The following is an 18,578-nucleotide window of genomic DNA, read 5'->3' as shown; positions in this document are numbered from 1 at the left end:
GAAACCACACAGAGTTGAAAGGAATTCTCTTTCGGCGTAGTTCTGGATAGAAAAATTCTTTCAGCATTTTCAAATAACGGTCTCCAGTAACCGTAACGGTGTGACCATTTTCTTCAAAAAAATAAGGCCCGACAATACAGCGTGAAGAAACCGCACACCACACTGTCACGCGAAGAGGATGCAATTCCGTCTCGTGGAGTATCTGTGGGTTAGAAGTACTCCATATTCGACAATTTTGGTTGTTCACATTGCCGTTTAAATCGAAATGGGCCTCATCAGACATGAAAAGGCAGTTTAACTTGTTTTGGTCTTCTTCCACCATTTGCAGGATCTTCTGGCAAAATTCCAAGCGAATCGGCAAGTCTGCTGCATTCAGTTTGTTAACCATTTGAATTTTGTAGGGAAATAAGTCTAAATCTTTGTGCATTATTGTTTGCAAAGACTGTCGGCTGACACCAAGTTGAGCAGATAAGCTTCTTGTTGAAACCCTTGGATTGCTTTGTATAGCTGCAGCTACAGCAGCGATCGTTTCCTCCGTCCGAACTGGTGGGTTTCGATGATAAGGCCTTCTTGCGACTGTTCCTTGCTCAGCAAAATTATTCACCAGTCTCATTATGGTCCATCTGCTCGGGGGATCGCCGCCAAACATCCGCCTGTACTCTCTCTGTACCAAAACTACAGACTCCAGTGCGTGATAGCGGCGGACTATCCAAATTCTTGTTTGCGTGTCCCAGTTATCCATTTTAATAAATTTTAAAGATCAATTTGCAAATAAAACAAAAATGGAACAGATAACTTAAAAAGAAAAAAAGTTATTCAATTTTTTTTTGGTAGCGGCTTTCATCAGCCACCCTGTATATATGTCCGTTAACAGTGTTATGCTTGTCGTCTGCATACATACATATGTACACGTAACTACATATATACTCTTATTACTATTTAACTGTCAATACAGATATCATCATACTTTACTTTGTTATCCCTTATTTTCTATATATGGTTAACTTTTTCTTTCTGATTTATAACTCGTGGAGCTAAGGTTATTTTGAATTGTCTTATTAATAAAATGGCTTAATATTTTAAGGCGCACAGAAATTTATACAAAACTCAAAAATAAAATTTGAATTGCACCGAAAGCCCTAGTAGCCAGTGTGCTAACTAAGTTAGGGTTATATGTATTGATATATACCGTACAAATAATAATAATAGATGCTTTCCATTTCAATTCAACCGGGCTATTCGGGTCATGTTCTTCGATTTCGATGTAACTTAAATATGTTTGTCTCTGGTCAAAATAATGAGTTACGTATTCTTTTGTTCGCCCAAAAAAATTTTTTTCAAGAGCTATCGGCAATTTTGTTTTTCGGCTCAAACACGATTTTTTTTAATTATATAAGAAAACAATTGTTTTAAATGCCCATAACTTAGTCAAAAATGAACCTATTTTAATAATTCTGGGTTCAAAATGATCGTAATTACTTATACGACTTCGTGTAGAAACAATTGCAAAAAAGTAATTGAAAATTTTTTATTTAGCAAAAAAGAAAAAAAATTGAAATTTTTTCGAAATTCAATATTTCAAAAAGTGTATTTTTTTTTTTATAACTTTTTCCAAATCAAGAGGACACCTCAAACTTCAATTAAGCTGAATACCCAGTAGCTAAAATGCGTTGTTTTTGAGTAATGCATTTTTGAGTAAAAAACCTGTTTCGCACTTTTTGTTTTCTGCAAAATAAAAAATTTTCAACTACTTTCTTGCAACTGTTTCTACATGAAATCGCTCGTGTAAGTAATGACGATCATTTTGAACCCAAAATTTTTAAAATCGGTTCATTTTTGACTATGTTACGAGCATTTAAAAAAAAAAAATTTATATAATTAAAAAAAAATCGATTTTGAGCCGAAAAACAAAATTGCCGATAAAGCTTGAAAAAAATGGAAAGAATCTATATAAGAAAATTTTTTTTAATTACTCATAACTTAATCAAAAATAAGCCGATTTGAATGATTATGTGTTCAAAATAATCGTAATTACTTACACGAGCGACTTCATGCAGAAACAATTGCAAAAAAGTAGTTGAAAATGTTTTATTTAGCAAAAAACAAAAAGTGCGAAACAGGGTTTTCACTCAAAAATTCATTACTCAAAAACAACTCATTTTAGCTACTAGGCATTCAGCTCAATTAAAGTTTGAGATGTCCTTTTGATTTGGAAAAAGTTATAAAAAAAAAAATACACTTTTTGAAATATTGAATTTCGAAAAAATTTCAATTTTTTTTCTTTTTTGCTAAATAAAAAATGTTCAACTAAGAATAGGCAAAACAGTATTGCCTTCTAACTTTTTCAGCAAAAGTTTTAATTTCTACGCTTTTGAGTATTTTTTCTTTAGAATTTGCTCTGAAATAAAAAGTAGCTTTTCCAAGAGGACAACACGGATTTATAAAGTAGCTTCAAGATGGCTAACACAGAGTGAAAATTAGGCTACTTACATCACCTTTAATTATTGCTTCATGTATAAATGATTGAATTGAAATCAAAATTGAAATACAAAAGTAATATAATAATTATAAAGAGATGAACACGAAAAACATATGTATACAAAATACGTAAAATCCTGAAATAACTCCGAAAATAGTTCGTTTTTACGTTAATGGAAGTGTCATGAATTACATATTTATAATTATTTGTGTTAAAACAAATTCAAGTAAGCGATTATTTTAATAGAAGTTTTAAATAAAGTTTGCTTTTAGAATTTTCTCAAACCATCTTATTTCCTTTTCGGCGGCTTCTTCTTTTAACCCATGTGGTGTACATACATACATATAGCATTATAGTATGTTTCTTTTGAGAGTACTATCAAATTCAATCACACTTTGCTGAAAAAATTTGCATAAATGTAATTTTATTGAAAACTGGATTTTGGTTAATGTATGTAAATTTTATGTATGTAAATATGTATTTTATTCTTTGCTTTAAAAGCGTAGCGCATTCAATATAATTAAACTAAACTTGAGTTTTGATCTCTTTAGTGTGAGATATTTTAAAAAACTACTTTTGTTAAAATTAAAGGTTATCTTCGTTAATCATTATATTATTTTTATACGGCTTTAACTTATTCTGTTTGTTGTTTGACAAATTTGTTTTTATTACCCACATTTATGTTATATTAAAAATTGCAATATTTTATGAATTTCTTTATAATTATGTTTCTCGAGTTCATTACTTTTGTGTTTCAATTTTGAATAATTTCAGTTAGATCTAAATATTTTATTTATGCATTTTATACTGATTGTGCTTATTTTTATTATAAGATATAACCCTCTTGGTGTGGAAACTGAAAAATCCCAATTTTTGTTTAAGAAGCACCCAATCCATATTTCTTCCGGTGTGGCATCACTGACGAATGTTATAAAAATTTACATTTTCACAGCGCTCTCACGAGAAAAAGAGTTCGCATCTACTTATCTATAGGTCTGAACCATGATGCAAAGAATAATGAGATGGCGCCTATCGTGGTCCCGTTACTTTGCGCTCAGCGAATTTGACAACTAGTTACGTGATTTTAGCTCCAGTATGGCCAGATTACCATTTTCGTAACTTGATTTAGCATTTCTTTTTTGTTATTTTTATTATTTTTTGTCTCGGAGTTTTAGTTCTTTCTTCATGACATTTTTCTAGCTGTTCTAATTAAAATGTTATGTTTGTAATTTTGTAAAATATACATTTTTTAATAATTATTTAAATAATTCACTCAGTTTTATTTAGCTTTACTTTTATTTAACATCTGGTGGCATTGCCCGCGATTGCCGGTGTTGTTGGTGTTCTTCTGCTTTCGGCAGTCAAATCTCTCTCTCGCTACTGCAGAGTTGCCTAGCTTTGGATATAAAAACGCACTAAATGCCCATTTAAAGAAAATTTTGCTATATTTGAAGTTATGTAACTAGATAAGGTACTCTTTTTGTAAAAATGTCAGTATGGTTGCTTTAGTATTTTCTGGTATTTTGTTGCTTATTTTTACAATGAATACACCTCATGTTGACCTATGTCCTACTAAGGATTGATGGCCGGAAGAAACGATTACACCTCTATGGTTTTAATCCGCATTCAGTAAATTCAAACGCCTTTTAAAATGTGTAAAAAGTGTTCAATCTTAAAAGAAGCAAAAAATTAAATTCACACTTTCAAAATATCAAATTTTATAAAAACCAACTAATTTTCATTAGCACTAAAATCTTTTCAGAGTGACCTTTTTTACCCTTTTTTTGTTTAATAAAATAGTTTGTTTTTTAACCTAAAGTTTCGGTAGCCTTAAATTAAAAACAAAAAGAAACAAACACCAAACCTAAAAATTGTCGCATTTTCGGTATAAAAAAGCACTACATTTATTGCGAAGAGCAAATGGTTGGCAATACTGCACAACTCAGCAAACGTGACGTCACGTACGCTCTGATGGGCGCAATCTTCTTTCTATCATTCTTGGGTCTGAACAACGACTGATTGGACGAGTGTGTGAATACATGTGAAATGAGCGGATGGCCAAGCATTCCAATCTAACTTTGGATATGTGCGACAAAAGTGGTACCCTACTTACCATATATCAAACAAACAAATAAAGCGTTGGTGCATTCATTCCACTTAATTGCTTGGCAAATTTTTGAAACCTTAGGATGGTAGGGAGTATTCTTACTGTAAAGGCAGATCAGAGCCTTACTCACGATTAATAGCTGTGCCTTTCTAAAAAGGAGGTCGCAGGGCGTCTCGATATTGAGAGGCATTTTAGTAATGTCATCACGAAGGCAATCACAAAAGCTTCTGAATAATTTGAGAAGCGAAGCGAAAAGAAGCAACAGGAGGATTGTCCACGCGGATGTGCTTTTTTATAGAACGAGTTATTATTCCCGAGGCTTGTGTAGTTGTGCTCTCTAGGTTAGAAAGAGATGTACGTGAAAGCATGTTCGTATTCGCTTTAACAAACTCGATCGTACAGTTGTATTCATTAAGCTTTTAGAAGAGTGGCTGGAGAACTAGCGAATCAAGGAAAAAAATCTGACATTTACGGTCAATTCAAGTACATATCTAGCTTTGTCTTGAATTAGATAACTACTCCCCAAGAAAAGAATATTCTTTGGTCTACACGATGTACAGAATAAAGAGGTGTGACTAACATCAGACCGTTAACCGGCTGACATTATCTGACGTAACCTACTCGTTTACGATAACACTGAGATTTGGTTGGTGATATACAAAAAAAATTAACGTAGCCACTTCTTATATTGTATTACTTCGTTACCGTCTGAGCAACGACTGATTGGGCGAGTGTGTGAATACGTGTGAAATAAGCGGCCAGAATTCTGCTGCCGAACCCCGCATGACATGGCTGTCGAAATTACTGTCACAATTTTACTTCGGATGGCCAAACCTTGTAATCTATCACCCTTGCTTGGCATACACTGGCAAACGCCTTACCTGACAAAGAGATAAAAATAAATTTGAAAGCTTCAAACTTACGTTGGTCAATGAACCGGAAAGCTGCATTAAGCTACAAAACTACAAAGTCCTATTATATAATTCTGTTAAATTCTGTATAAAGCTAATAAGGATGTATGGTGTACAGCTTTGGGTCACTACCTGTTTTACTAAAATTGATATTAAACAAAGATTACAATCCAAGATACTTAGAATAATCTCAGCAGCGCCATTATACGTCTAAGACTCAAACATATATAGAGGTCTTCAAATACCCATGACTGATGACGAAATAAATAATAACAAAGAAAAATATCTAAAAAACACTTACAGTCGCACCGAACCCTCTTACTACTGCTCTCTCATACACAATCGGCGAATCACATGTAGAATCACAATTTCGCAACATTTCGCAAATTTCGCCAAACAAAGCGCATTGAATAAGTAAATGAATTTGGTAAAAAATCAGCACTCTACCCGCACTCAAAATAACATGTCTGAGCTATGTTGATTACTGAACAAAATTGCAGCAACCAGTAAACTTTTACCTAATCAAAATTTTTTGTTCGAAGTATTAATATAGCTTATCTAAAAGGAACGACTACGAAGTCATCGTCTCATAACTGTAAATCATCACCTCATATTTTATAAATATCCACAGAGAAGTTGTATGCAAAGCAGAGTAATTCGAAGAGTAAACGCAACCAACATCAGAAGGATTCAGATTTGTCACGCAGATTTTTAACAGGGGAGGAGTTAACATACTCGCTAGCACTCAGACTAGACTTCTCACGATCAGCCACTACACGTCTCGCAATGTAAATTTTTGTATGTCCATATACGGCCGCGTAGCGGAATGGGTTAGTGCGCGATTCCGGAAATGAAACTCTAAATTGTAAAGCGTGTTATTTATAGCGGTCGCCTTTCGGCCGGCAATGACAAGCCTCCGAATGCGTTACTGCCATCAAAAAACTCATGGGCGCGCTGCCCTAGAAGTAGCTATTTGAAACCAGGACAAGCCTGTTGATCCATGGAACTCCTCACCCTACGGAGTTGTCGCGAAGCATTTCATCGTGTAGGGGAAAAGGCGAATGATTCGTCACTCCTACGCGGTAGAGTTCTTAACATCTTCATCGTCTCTCCTATTACATCGTATTCGTGTCTGAACCGGTGGAAGTATACTTTTGTCCGGCTAGAAACCGGTCAAGTGAAAATCCATTTCTCCATATATGAATATATATATATATATATATATATAATTGGCGCGTACACGCTTTTTGGGTGTTTGACCGAGCTCATCCTCCTATTTGTGGTGTGCATCTTGATGTTGTTCCTCAAATGGAGGGAGCTTTTATGAGGAGCTTTTTCATGGCAGAAATACAATCGGAGGTTTACCATTGCCTGCCGAGGGGCGACCGCTATTAGAAAAATGTTTTTCTTAATTTGGGTGTTTCACCGAGATTCGAACCAACGTTCTCTCTGTGAATTCCGAATGGTAATCACGCACCAACCCATTCGGCTACGGCGGCCGCCGTATACAAGAAGTGTTTATAAAATTTGTTCTCAACTTTTCAGAGTCATTACCTTCATACGATACCCGATATCAGCTTTTGAGTTTAACACTACCGATACTTTATGTATTCCTATTCCTACCAACGTGGGTCAAATGACCCGCCTTTAAAATGTTATATATATTACTAAGTCTAGCGAAAAATATATCAATTAGGCCAATTTGGTACATGAATGAAACAATTGTTTTCAATTAATGATTCAAAATAGTTTATATATTAAATTTAAAAAACATAAAAATAGTTTATTCTTTGCTTTGTTTTTGCTCCTGTTGAAAATCTTCTTTCGGCAAGTTCTTCAGCTAATTAAAATAAAAATTGTTATCTAGAGGTGTTTTTGCCGATTGTTTCTCTATATAAAACTCTTGAGTTGATTCCAACCAGGTCAAGAATATTGAAGAAAATCTGCGCAGGTCATCTTTGCGATTTTGATTTCACTGAGTATTTTCTGGCCATCTGATTCGTCATCTCTACACCGTACTTAGTATTATTGTAAAATCTTATCGTTTCTGGTATACGCTTGCCATATGTTTCAATGCTTACAAATTTATGTTTTGCGCTTAATAAAAGCACTTTTTTGTTTGTCTTACTTTTATAAATGGTAAGTGAATAATGACTCGATTTATATAGTTTTGTTGAGAAGCGTGGCGCACCATCTTTCTTCTACTTGGCTAATTTGGGCAGTTCTCTTATGCTTCCGCGAATCGTTTCCAAAAGAGTGGTTCTTTTCTAATAGTTTCGTAGCGAGTGAAGCGCTTGTAAAGAAATTATCTGTAGTGACGCTTCTTTCGCATCCTGTGAACGGATCCATTAGTTTGAGAACAACGAATTTCGCAAGCGGAGTTGAAGCACCTTTTTTTTCTTCCTTTTCCAAATATGAAAATCCATTTATGATGTATTTAGTGCTGACATCAGATGCTAGCCAAAATTTGATACCAAACTTATTCGGTTTGTGCGGCATATATTGTGTAAATCTACTTTGTTTTCGAAGAGCTGTTAATCGATAGTTACATGTTACACAGGCTTCTAACAATTTTGGCTATTCTTGATGAATTTGTACCATACTTCTGAGATTAGAGCGAATTTATCATTTTGTAAACGTTGGCTTCGTTGCTGGCTAGACCCCATTTAGTGATAGATATGAAATGTTCAAATTTTTTGCCTGATATAAGCCACGTGCATATACATAGAAGACCAATAAATACATTTACTTTTGCAGGAGTAAAATTCCATTGAGCTCCCAATACTCGAGAGGCTTCTTCTTCTGTGCATTTTCTTATGTCTTTCTGAACTCGGTAACGGTCTTTTTCTCGTCTTCGCTTTCTTTACCTGAGGACTCACATTCATCTGTACTGTCAAATGAATTATTATATTGTACTATGTTATCTACTTTACTTTCAGACAGTTGCTCCTCACTGAATTCCGAACACTCTTCATTTATGTTATTTATAACTTCCAATGATTTCAAATATCTTGAATGTTTTGACATTTTTGGGATAAGAATTATACGTAAAATTATCAAATAAGAATTTTTGATTCACAAAATAGCACTATAACTTGAAATATTTACTGTAACGCTCGCTTGTAGTAGAACGAAATTGGCTATTCATCCGTCAGTCTGCAATAAATATAACTCAATGGAGCGAAATATATCACGTAATAGGAAAAACGGCTCAATCAAGAGACACAATCTGTGCATGGGTCAAATGACCCGTTACGGTAGTTAGAGCAGATCACATATATTTCTCGGTAAAACAATTAGCAAAAGAGGAGTAAATTTTGAAAAATACATTCGATGTATTTTTTAATAAAAGTCGTGAAAGAAAACGGCGATTTAATAATGTTATTTCCAAAATCTTCTGAAAAAAAAGTTTAAAATGGGCCATTTGACCCGTCATGGTAGGTTTAGTGTTAACATCACTACACAGTTTAAGAACACTTTTGTCGTGCTCATTTGTGCTAAATGTGCTAACAAGTGAACTTGATTGTACTGATATCTTAAGATCACCTATTAATGAACCTTCTAGAAATTTGCCCCCTTTTGACAAGTTTCATATGCAATTGAAAAAATTCAAGTATGCTATTAATGCACCCATTGCGTGAACCTTAAGTGAACTTAATAATGTCAAAGATGTCGACATGTCATTTACTGGAACAGAATTGAAAAATTTAGTGCTAAATAATATTCAAATATAATTGTATTCCATATTTAATTAATCAAATAAATAGTTAAAACTCCACTCGCCTGTACCCCTATCCCACGAATTTTCTCTTATATGATGTTAGTTTGGAGAAAAGTATATTAACTTTAAGCTTTGTACCTTTAGAACGTGTAGGGCACCAGCACAAACCGTACGCTGCGCCGGTTTCAATCTTATTTTGTGTGATGGAAACCCAAGTATCTATCTACAGTTTGATCGTTTCGAAGCATCACTTCGCCTGTAACAATGCCATGGTGCGCCTCTACCATATTATTAAGCTCTCCGACTATGGACTATGCACATACTGGATACTCAATAACATCAAATCAATCATCCTTAGAGCTAACCAAGGATAGATACTTTTCCTTGGACTCATGGTTTTACTAGCATGATTCCATGAGGAATGTTTTTGATACAGCGCCAGATTATAGCTAATTTCTGCTACATATGTACATATTTGCATCCGTTTTGCAGAAGAAGGATCTTGCGACAGCCACATATTTCAGCCAAAGCTTTTCTCCCCCAAATGACGCTCAACGGACCCGGGCCACTTTCTCGAACAAACACGTATGTGTCGCTAAAGTACATTGTATTGCATTGTATTAATTTGTGTATAACGGCCACCATAGACGAATGGCCATTCGGTGTAGGTTCGAATGCCCGTCCATGAAACACCAAAATAATAGAAAAAGTTTTTTGCAATAACGTACGTCCCTCAGCAAGCAATAGCAAACCTCCGAGTGTATTTCTGCCATAAAAAACCCCTCATTTAAAGAACAACATCAAGGCACACACCACAAATAGGAGGAGATATGGCTCCCTGCGACTTTTTTCTGTTTGATCGAGTCAAAAAACCTAAATCGGCTGCAGCTTACATGGAGAAAAATAAATAAGCACATCCTTAAATGTAGCAAATAGAATAGATAGAATAAACAGATCTAATGAATAAATAAAATATTAAAAAAATAAAAAATAAATAATTTTTACCTTTTGTTACGTTTATAAAGTTTGCAACTTACAAAGTTAGTTTTGGTTTTGTTTTGGTAAATTAATTCTAATCGAACTCTATACAATATTATTTTATATCAGAAACCAACCTACAAAATCTGCAATCGGTTGCAAAATACCAATAAAAAGTCAACTTGCAGGAAGTATTATTTTTCTTCTTCGTTGTATTTCAGTCAACTATTGAACTCTGTGATAAATTTCAATGCACCCTCATCCGGTCATTTATTGATTGTATGAAATGTTTAAAAATACCCTAGATTTTGGAGAAACAAAATTTTTTATACTTTTGTTACCATGCGAGCTAAGTTTTCTATTATTGAAATAATTGGTTTTAGGATAGCATCTATTTTCATTATCGCTATTAATTGCTTCCACAATTTTTTGTTCAATACATGCGGAAATTTTTTAAATTTTTTCTTTCTTTCAACAAATACCATAACTGATTTATATTTTTTACAACAAGCCGTTACATGCGTGTTTGATGGCAACTTGGCACCCAAAATATCAATTTCGGATTTGTCCACTAAAAATATTTATTTCTCAGAACGCAATCTTTGGAATGCCTGATAATGGTTTTACACAAATTTTTTCAATCGACTAATTCGTTTTAAGGTTTTGAACAATGAAATGTCGCAGTCTACTTGTTTGCATGGTAAAACTGGAAGAAGGAAAAGCACATTGTTCCAAATTTCTTGATTCCAGCCATGGCGGAATAATAAAGTCGAAGTAATAAGGCCGCATTCTCTGTTCATTTTCTGACATTCGGCTGCCTTATATTTTCCAATGTTTGCCTGTACTAAATAAAAACGTGGTCTCTAACTTATCTCTAATTAAAACAAAAAAAGAATAGTTACATGTGTTAAAAATTAGTTAATATAATATATGGTTTAAATATTTTTCTTAGTGAAGAATATCCCTTTAAAAAATTTAAAAGGCACACACTTCCAATAAAGCGGTGTCAAATCTCTCGTGCTTCTCTTATTACTTCCAAATTTTTTCCAGGGAATAATTAATTTTTACGTATAGATCAATCAAGCATATAAAGAAATACTGTTTAAAGAGAGTTTAAAATAGGTTTTATTGGAATAAAAATTACAATACTGTACTGTCTGGATATAGCTAAGGTCCTATATAGTGAACACTGAAATACTCCAAATAGTACTATAAGCGTAAATATCTAAATAATGAACTAATGTTAAAAGAAACTCCAAGCAGAAACCAAAGAAAAAACATACAATATAATCAGAAATGAAGGCAGATATTCCTCTAAATTTAACTTGGGTACTGTTATTTGACATTAGCGATTGCGGTTGATTAGATTTTTGGCGAGTGCAAACAGTTTGGGGTTTATGATTGCTATTAGTATTTCAGTATTGGCAAAAATATTTGGAGTATATAAATCAACAATATCGGAAATAAATAGAAAAGCGATGTAATATCATCTCTCACCAAACAACTTAGCATCTAAGAGGGAGACTCTTAGAAAAAAGCGTGTATCTACTCTAATGACAAATAAAACCAGTTTTTAAACAAAAAATGTAACCCTAATATAGTGAACAACCTGGCTAATTATGAGTTTACTGTATTCAGACACAACTGTAACTGCTTACAGATGCTAAAGATCATAGGTTGTTTATAGTCAGCTAAAGAAAACGGGTTTGTCTTAAGGTATATATGTATAAACAGTTAGTCACTTAAGTTAGTATTCTTATTATTATTATTTGCTGGATCGCCGGCTGGGGGCGCAAAGGGCAAGATAGTATACACTAGATATACATATGTATCTGCATTAATTCCGCTATTAATACTTTGAAATGAAACTCATCTTCAATACAGAATATTTACAAAATGTTTAAAAGTAACGAAATTGTAGCATCTTAAACAACATTTTATAAATGTTCATATCACAAAAGTAAGTACACAATGAGCTATATTTCATGATAAACTTATGAAGTAAAAAACATTCTTAAAATAAAGTCCTACTATTTGATTGAATTACCGTTAGATTTAATAATAGCTTTAAGTCATGAAGTCATAGATTTCACCAAGTTGTCAGTTACTGCAGTCATTATCTTATTCCACTCTTGAATGGAATTTTTTAATTATTTCTTATTTCGTATCAAATAAAATCGATTTTAAAATTCTTATCAACGTTCTATAGGACTCCTATCAAAGTTTTATAGGATTGAACTTTGTTTTGACCTTTCTCCATAATACTAAATTTGTCTTCATCTGAAAATATGACGTTGTTTGGTCATACTTTTCAGAATCTTTTGCGAATGCGATCCGTCTACGCCGATTACCACTAGTCACGAAAGGCTTTTTTCTGATATAACGTCCATGATGACCGGCGTACGATTACACTATTTTCCGTCAGCGAAGAGCGTGGGTGCCTGGAGCGCAACTTATTAGAGGTGTTTTCCACACTTTTATAATTATTTACCATCTTTTGAATCATAGTATAATTTTATCCACTAAACGCCCGATTTCACGTAAAGCATTCTGTCAAAAAGTACCGGGAATTGTTCAATAAAACACAAAATAATTGTTTAATCATTAAAATTTATTTTGTCGCCTTCAAAATAGGCTCTATTCGAAGCAATAAACATATGATAACGGTTAGTCCAGTCATCAAAGCACTTTTTAAAAGTGTTTGAAGAGATATTTTTCAGCTCCTTCAGCGAATTCTCCTTAATAGCCTCTATCGACTCAAAGCGGCGTCCGCAGAGTGGCAATTTAAGTTTTAGGAAAACGGAAAAGTCACAGGGGGTCGAAACAGTGTTCTCAATATGAGCCGGTGCGTTGTGGCGCGTTATGGCGCAAGATCAATCAGTTTTCTTTCCAAAAATTGGGCCGTTTCCTATGCACATTCTCTCTGAAACGTCACATAACTTCCAAATAATATTCTTTATTTACTGTAGAACCATTTGAAATGTATTCCGAGTACACAACACCATGTTAATCAAAGAAAACGAGTAGCATGACGTTCACTTTTGACCGACTTTGACGTGGTTTTTTGGTTTTCGGCTCATGTGGATAGCACCATTCAGCCGTCTGTTGACTGGTTTGCATGTCAAACTTATATTCCCATATCTCATCACCTGTTATGATGCGCTGGATAAACATTGTGTCCGAATTCATTTGCTCAAGCATGTCTTCACCCACCTTTTTCCGCTGAATTTTTTGAAAGAAATTCAACTCTCTTGCACGAGTCGAGCAACCACGCGACTCATGTCAAATTGATGGTGTAAAATGTTGCGAATTCTTCCGGGAGCACGAGCTACCTCCCTGAAACCATTTCCTTCACTTTATCGACGTTTTCGTCCGTTGAAGACGATGATGGGCGACCAGATCGGGGCAAATCTTCCGCGACTTCTCGGCCCTCTGCAAAAACCTTATACCTCCCGTAGACCCATGTTATTGATAAAGAACACTCGCCATTGGCTTTCTGCAACATTTTCAACGATTTGGCAAACGAAATCCTGTTCAAAACACAAAATTTAAGACAAATCCATAGTGAAAATTGCAGAGCACACCTGCGGTTGACTAATATAATTAAATGCCAAAACAAGCTAATTGAAAGATCACTCTCAAACGCTGCGGTACTATAGAGGACAATTTTACCAAGACTCCAGCAAAAAAATTTAGACATATGTGTAACACGCGCTTTTTAAATGAAAAATTCCCGATATTTTTTTGACAGAATGTATTTTTTTATGATATTTTATTTGGATTTTTCTAAGCCACAACGAAAAAATCGCGTTGTATTCATCAAACAACTGCCCACTGCATACAAATTTAATGTATACTAAAGTCTTCAGCTAAATTTGAGTGCATGTAGGTACATACGTACATGCTATGTGTAAAACTTTCCAAAGACAGAGCTTATGTATACTTACTTAAGTGGCTAACTGTATACATATGTATATTATATTCGTGTATACACGTATTAGGTAGATTTTACCTATGTTGCAAAATTTGTTTGTCTAAGACGGAAAATTTCTAATAGAAAATGTATAGATATTATTTATTTGTCAAAATCGGAATTGGGGGGAAACGAATTGCAAGTGATGGTTTTAAGTGTCAAAACAACTAGGCTAATCTCCGTTTTGAGTTTAGCTCAAATAAGGAAGATATCCTTAATTGAATCCTGACTTCATTAGGTTAAGATTTTAAATATTCACAGAAAAAGCTTATGTAAAGGTTTTTACTATGAAGAATTGATTTCTAAAGTTGTTTTATTAGCTATCATGACTATTATTAGTAATTTTTTTTCTTCAAATAAATACTCAAATTAGAGGCTTTTCCAGTAAAAACAAGCACTAGTGATGTTATATGGTATTTCATTTATCAGCTGCCATGTACTACTCGTTTGAGGTTCATGTGATTTAGGTAACACAATTTTATTATTTCCTTTGGTGGTCTTAATTTAAAAAATGTTGATTGTTAATTGACCTACATTACTGTGAGAATGTGAATGAGAATTTAAATATACCGCTGACACCCGCTATTCAATTAGTTCAACCGATCCAGGTAAATATAATCTTATTTATTTTTTTAATTACTTAAGATTGCATTGTGTTTGTTTTCTTCATTTGTCAAATGTTTCAAGATCACACAGTAAAGGATATGTACGCAAAAGTGTTTATCATGGTTTAAAGAGAAAAATAATACCAGCAACGATCTATGCCTAGGATAATGGAGTATCCATTATCTCATTGAGACAATTATTCATTTATTATTGAAAAACCACATACAAATGCTGGAGGCATTGATTCTGAAATGTTTACTTACAAGCGCAGGCCGCAAATTACCCAAGCTCGATGGGATCACATCGATAAGAAGCTGAGATTGTCGCAACGTCAAACCGATTGAATATTTTCTTAGTATAAGGACCATAACTCTCTTCTTGATCGCTTTCAATGCAAAGAGCACACATAAAATGCGGTGAAGTGGCATTTTTCGGCTTTATCTTTTTCACCTCACATTTGTCAACTTCCGTAGGTGAAATTGAAACGCCCAAAATATCCACGCTTATATTGTGCTCCGCATTACTAGTACTTTGTTGAGGTATGCCAGTAATGTCTATTGCGTTCTCTTGTTCTCTCCAGTATATTTTGCTCTCTAACCTTGTTACCTTTTGTTTCAGTGCTTGATTCTACTCAGACAACACAATCAATGTGTTAAGCATATCGTTGATCTGCCTTAAGGCAGCAATCTCTCCGTACGTGAGCTGAAAGTTATTGTCTTTTTGTTAGAAGGCTATTGACCTGTATTTTTGCTATTTTTACTTATACTCTTGTGATGCTTTTGATTTTGTTTTTGTTGCTCTATCAATTCGATATCCAGCGCTGAAATGTTAATGGAGTGGTCGGGAAAACATGGTTGACGCGAATGGAGTGTCAATATCTGAAGCAGGTATCACAGCAACATTTATCGCATTTACAGGTGGTACAAGTAGTCAACTATTTGTTCACAAATTAAGCACTTCACTTCGAATAAATGTAAAGAAGATGAAAAACTTAAAAAATAATAAAAACTTGGTTTTAGTGGAAAGTAAGATGAATTTCCAGTGTGTGGACTCCATACATACTAAAAACACATCTACACGTGACGACGATTTTTCAGCACTGACTTTTCCTTAGTACGTCTGGCGAAAAAACATTCCCTTCATTTCCAAAATTAAATTGTTTTGGCTATTGCTTATCTTTTATATCAGCTATCCTATTAGATATTGGAAGGACATCGCATTTGGAGTTATAATTCGGTAACATACTTGTTACAGTTCTAAAAATTTTATCACAAGCTAAAATATGTAAAGTAATTGAAGGTGGGGATTTAGTATCGAAAGCCATATGGTGATATCACTAGAGCAGCCCTGGATTGGAACCCCCAAGGCAGCCGCAGACCTGGCAGACCATCTAACACGTGGAGGCGACTAATAGAAACAGAAGTGCAACAAGCAGGCCGCTCCTGGCGGCAAATAAAATTCCTAGCTTCTAATAGATTTAACTTTAACTTGTTTATTGAGGCCCTTTGTTCCACCTAGGAACCACGGGAAAATATATATATTTAGTATCAAATGTGGCGTTCGCCCAGTTCTGCACAAACACTCTTCTCTTTGGACCTTTCGCTGTCATAAACTGCGTGCGATTTTGAATCCATTCGACAACTGATTCTCTGTAATTTTCCCAAAAAAACCGCTGCTTAATCTTCTCCAACGTTTCAGTGATATCCGGACTTTATATCCGAGCTTGTGGGACATGTAAATTGAGCAAAGGACTTTCGTACTATTCATCTCATGGGTTCCTCCATCGAGGTAGGCTCTTCAACTCCCACCCGATGGACTTTGTGTATTGGTTTGCTAAGGAGAGCCGCTGTTTCCTGTGCTAGTGCAAAAGACTACCTCAATAAACGTCCCCTTTGGTGCTGGGTATACCTCCCGTTTCGTGCCCGAATCGCGCATACCTCTTATGCATTCCACGCATTTCATACAATATTTTCAGTGAAGTATGCTATTTCCTTCGCATACGCAAAATACGCTAAACGCTCGGTCTCTGTTGCGTATTTCTGCTTTTCTCTGCTTTATTTCTCCTTTGACAGTGGTTCGTCAGCCCTGTCTGGAGCATTTGTTGGCTGTGGCAATTCCATTGGCTCCATTAGAGTGGTTACTTAGCCTTGTCAGTTTGTACTTAGTACTTTGGCCGCGGAACTCGTTTCGAACTTAGGCTTAAATATAGAGAGTGGTAGTGTGTGGTCAAAGGATGGAGCTTTTACTGGTTAAAATGTAGTTCACCGAGGTGAGTCTTGACTAGATCTACTTCAGCCTCAATCGCTCCCAGAATTAGTGCTATGTGTACTTATTTTCTGTGTTTCTAACTGTGGTACGCGTGTATCTTGTTATTGCAGCTGCGCGTTCATCTGCGACGGCCACTCCGTTAACAATTGTGAAATCCATTTTAATTGAAGATTCCAGTTGGAACACATGCAGCTCTCATTTATTTCCAGAAGCTGATACACGACGCTCTAGGATCTTGTTTTATGCGACTTTATTTAACAATCGCACTTTTGACATTCGATCACGGTATTGCTAAGTAAATTGCATAAACTAACGGCAACATAACTGGCTGGGTCACACGTTCAACTTAAGACATGAGCTTAACAAATATCGTAATTTCTAGATATAATATATCAACTCGCATTGCTGTTATATAGAAATTACTACTTCTGTTTAGTACCTCACTTGTTCGATATTATTGCCATACGTTTCGCGTATGTTCATGATTCATCACAACATGTTCTGCGATTCGTGTTCTTTTTTTACATATCTTCTTTCTGCACGAAGAAATTGTGGCTCCTTCAGTAGTTTGTAAAAATGGCAAAAACTAAAGCCAGAATCACTTCTACTAGACCAGTTGAGCAAATACCTCAAGGCTTACTTACAAATTCAATTATGCACCTTCCATTATGAAAGTTATCAAATCCCCATTTAATTAACTTAAGCACTTTCTTGGCAAAAAGGTACAAATAATTTGAAAACTCCAAACTTACATTGGTTAATGAACCGGAAATCTAGATTAAAATTAATCTACAAAGTGCCAATATAAATATGTGGTGTATAGCTCTGGGGCACTACTTGTTCAGTATAGAGATCTTCAAATAGCGATAATAGATAACGAAATTAAAAATAGCAGAGAAAAATATTTTAAAAAATTTCAGATGCACCCAACGTCATGTCTACAACGAAAATGTCGCCCTGCTTCGTTGGACATACGGATAAAAAAGTATAAGAAAATCGTTTAAGCCGTTCAAATCAGGAAGAAAAAGAATGTGACGAAATTGACTTGAATTCATCTTAGTACTAAAAACTAGAAACCAAATAAAGAAAAATTAAAAATTAATCCTAGACGTAATCAAGGTAAAATTTATAAAATATATATGATATTGGTTTAGAGTTTTAATAATGGCGACGAAATTATAATAATTAAATTTAAATATTTTTGAATGAATCGATAGATGACACCGTAAGTAATGAAGCTAATCATCCCAAAAAGTTTCTTAGAATCTATGGAACCGTTGATAAAATCATACATGAACATAAGTTAAGTTAAGGAAGTTCTATTAGCGAGCAGCTTAACATTTATAAACATGGCACGATTTCATTAAAATGAAGCGTTAACAGAGCAAACCGGATGAAACTCGTCTGCACTCTTTTCATTCTTAGGGAATGAGAAGCGTAGATTGGATTCGATATTATGAATAAGTATTTTTGTGCTTATTGATGTGCTTAACAAAAGGAGATTCCGAATAAAAGATCCCTCCTACTTCCACAGA

The 18,578-nt window shown here is 34.5% G+C and overlaps 1 protein-coding gene across 7 annotated transcripts in view; it reads right to left on the bottom strand.

The window, feature by feature from the left end:
- The window catches only part of LOC128864279 (protein abrupt), a 134,954-nt gene that overhangs the window by 76,774 nt on the left and 39,602 nt on the right, over nucleotides 1-18,578 (bottom strand). The window lies entirely within an intron of this gene.

The sequence above is a fragment of the Anastrepha ludens genome, chromosome 5, assembly GCF_028408465.1.
Source record: "Anastrepha ludens isolate Willacy chromosome 5, idAnaLude1.1, whole genome shotgun sequence".
Taxonomy (NCBI): Eukaryota; Metazoa; Arthropoda; class Insecta; order Diptera; family Tephritidae; genus Anastrepha; species Anastrepha ludens.
The sequence above is the reverse complement of the archived record's forward strand: the minus strand, read 5'-3'. Positions and strand labels throughout refer to the sequence as shown.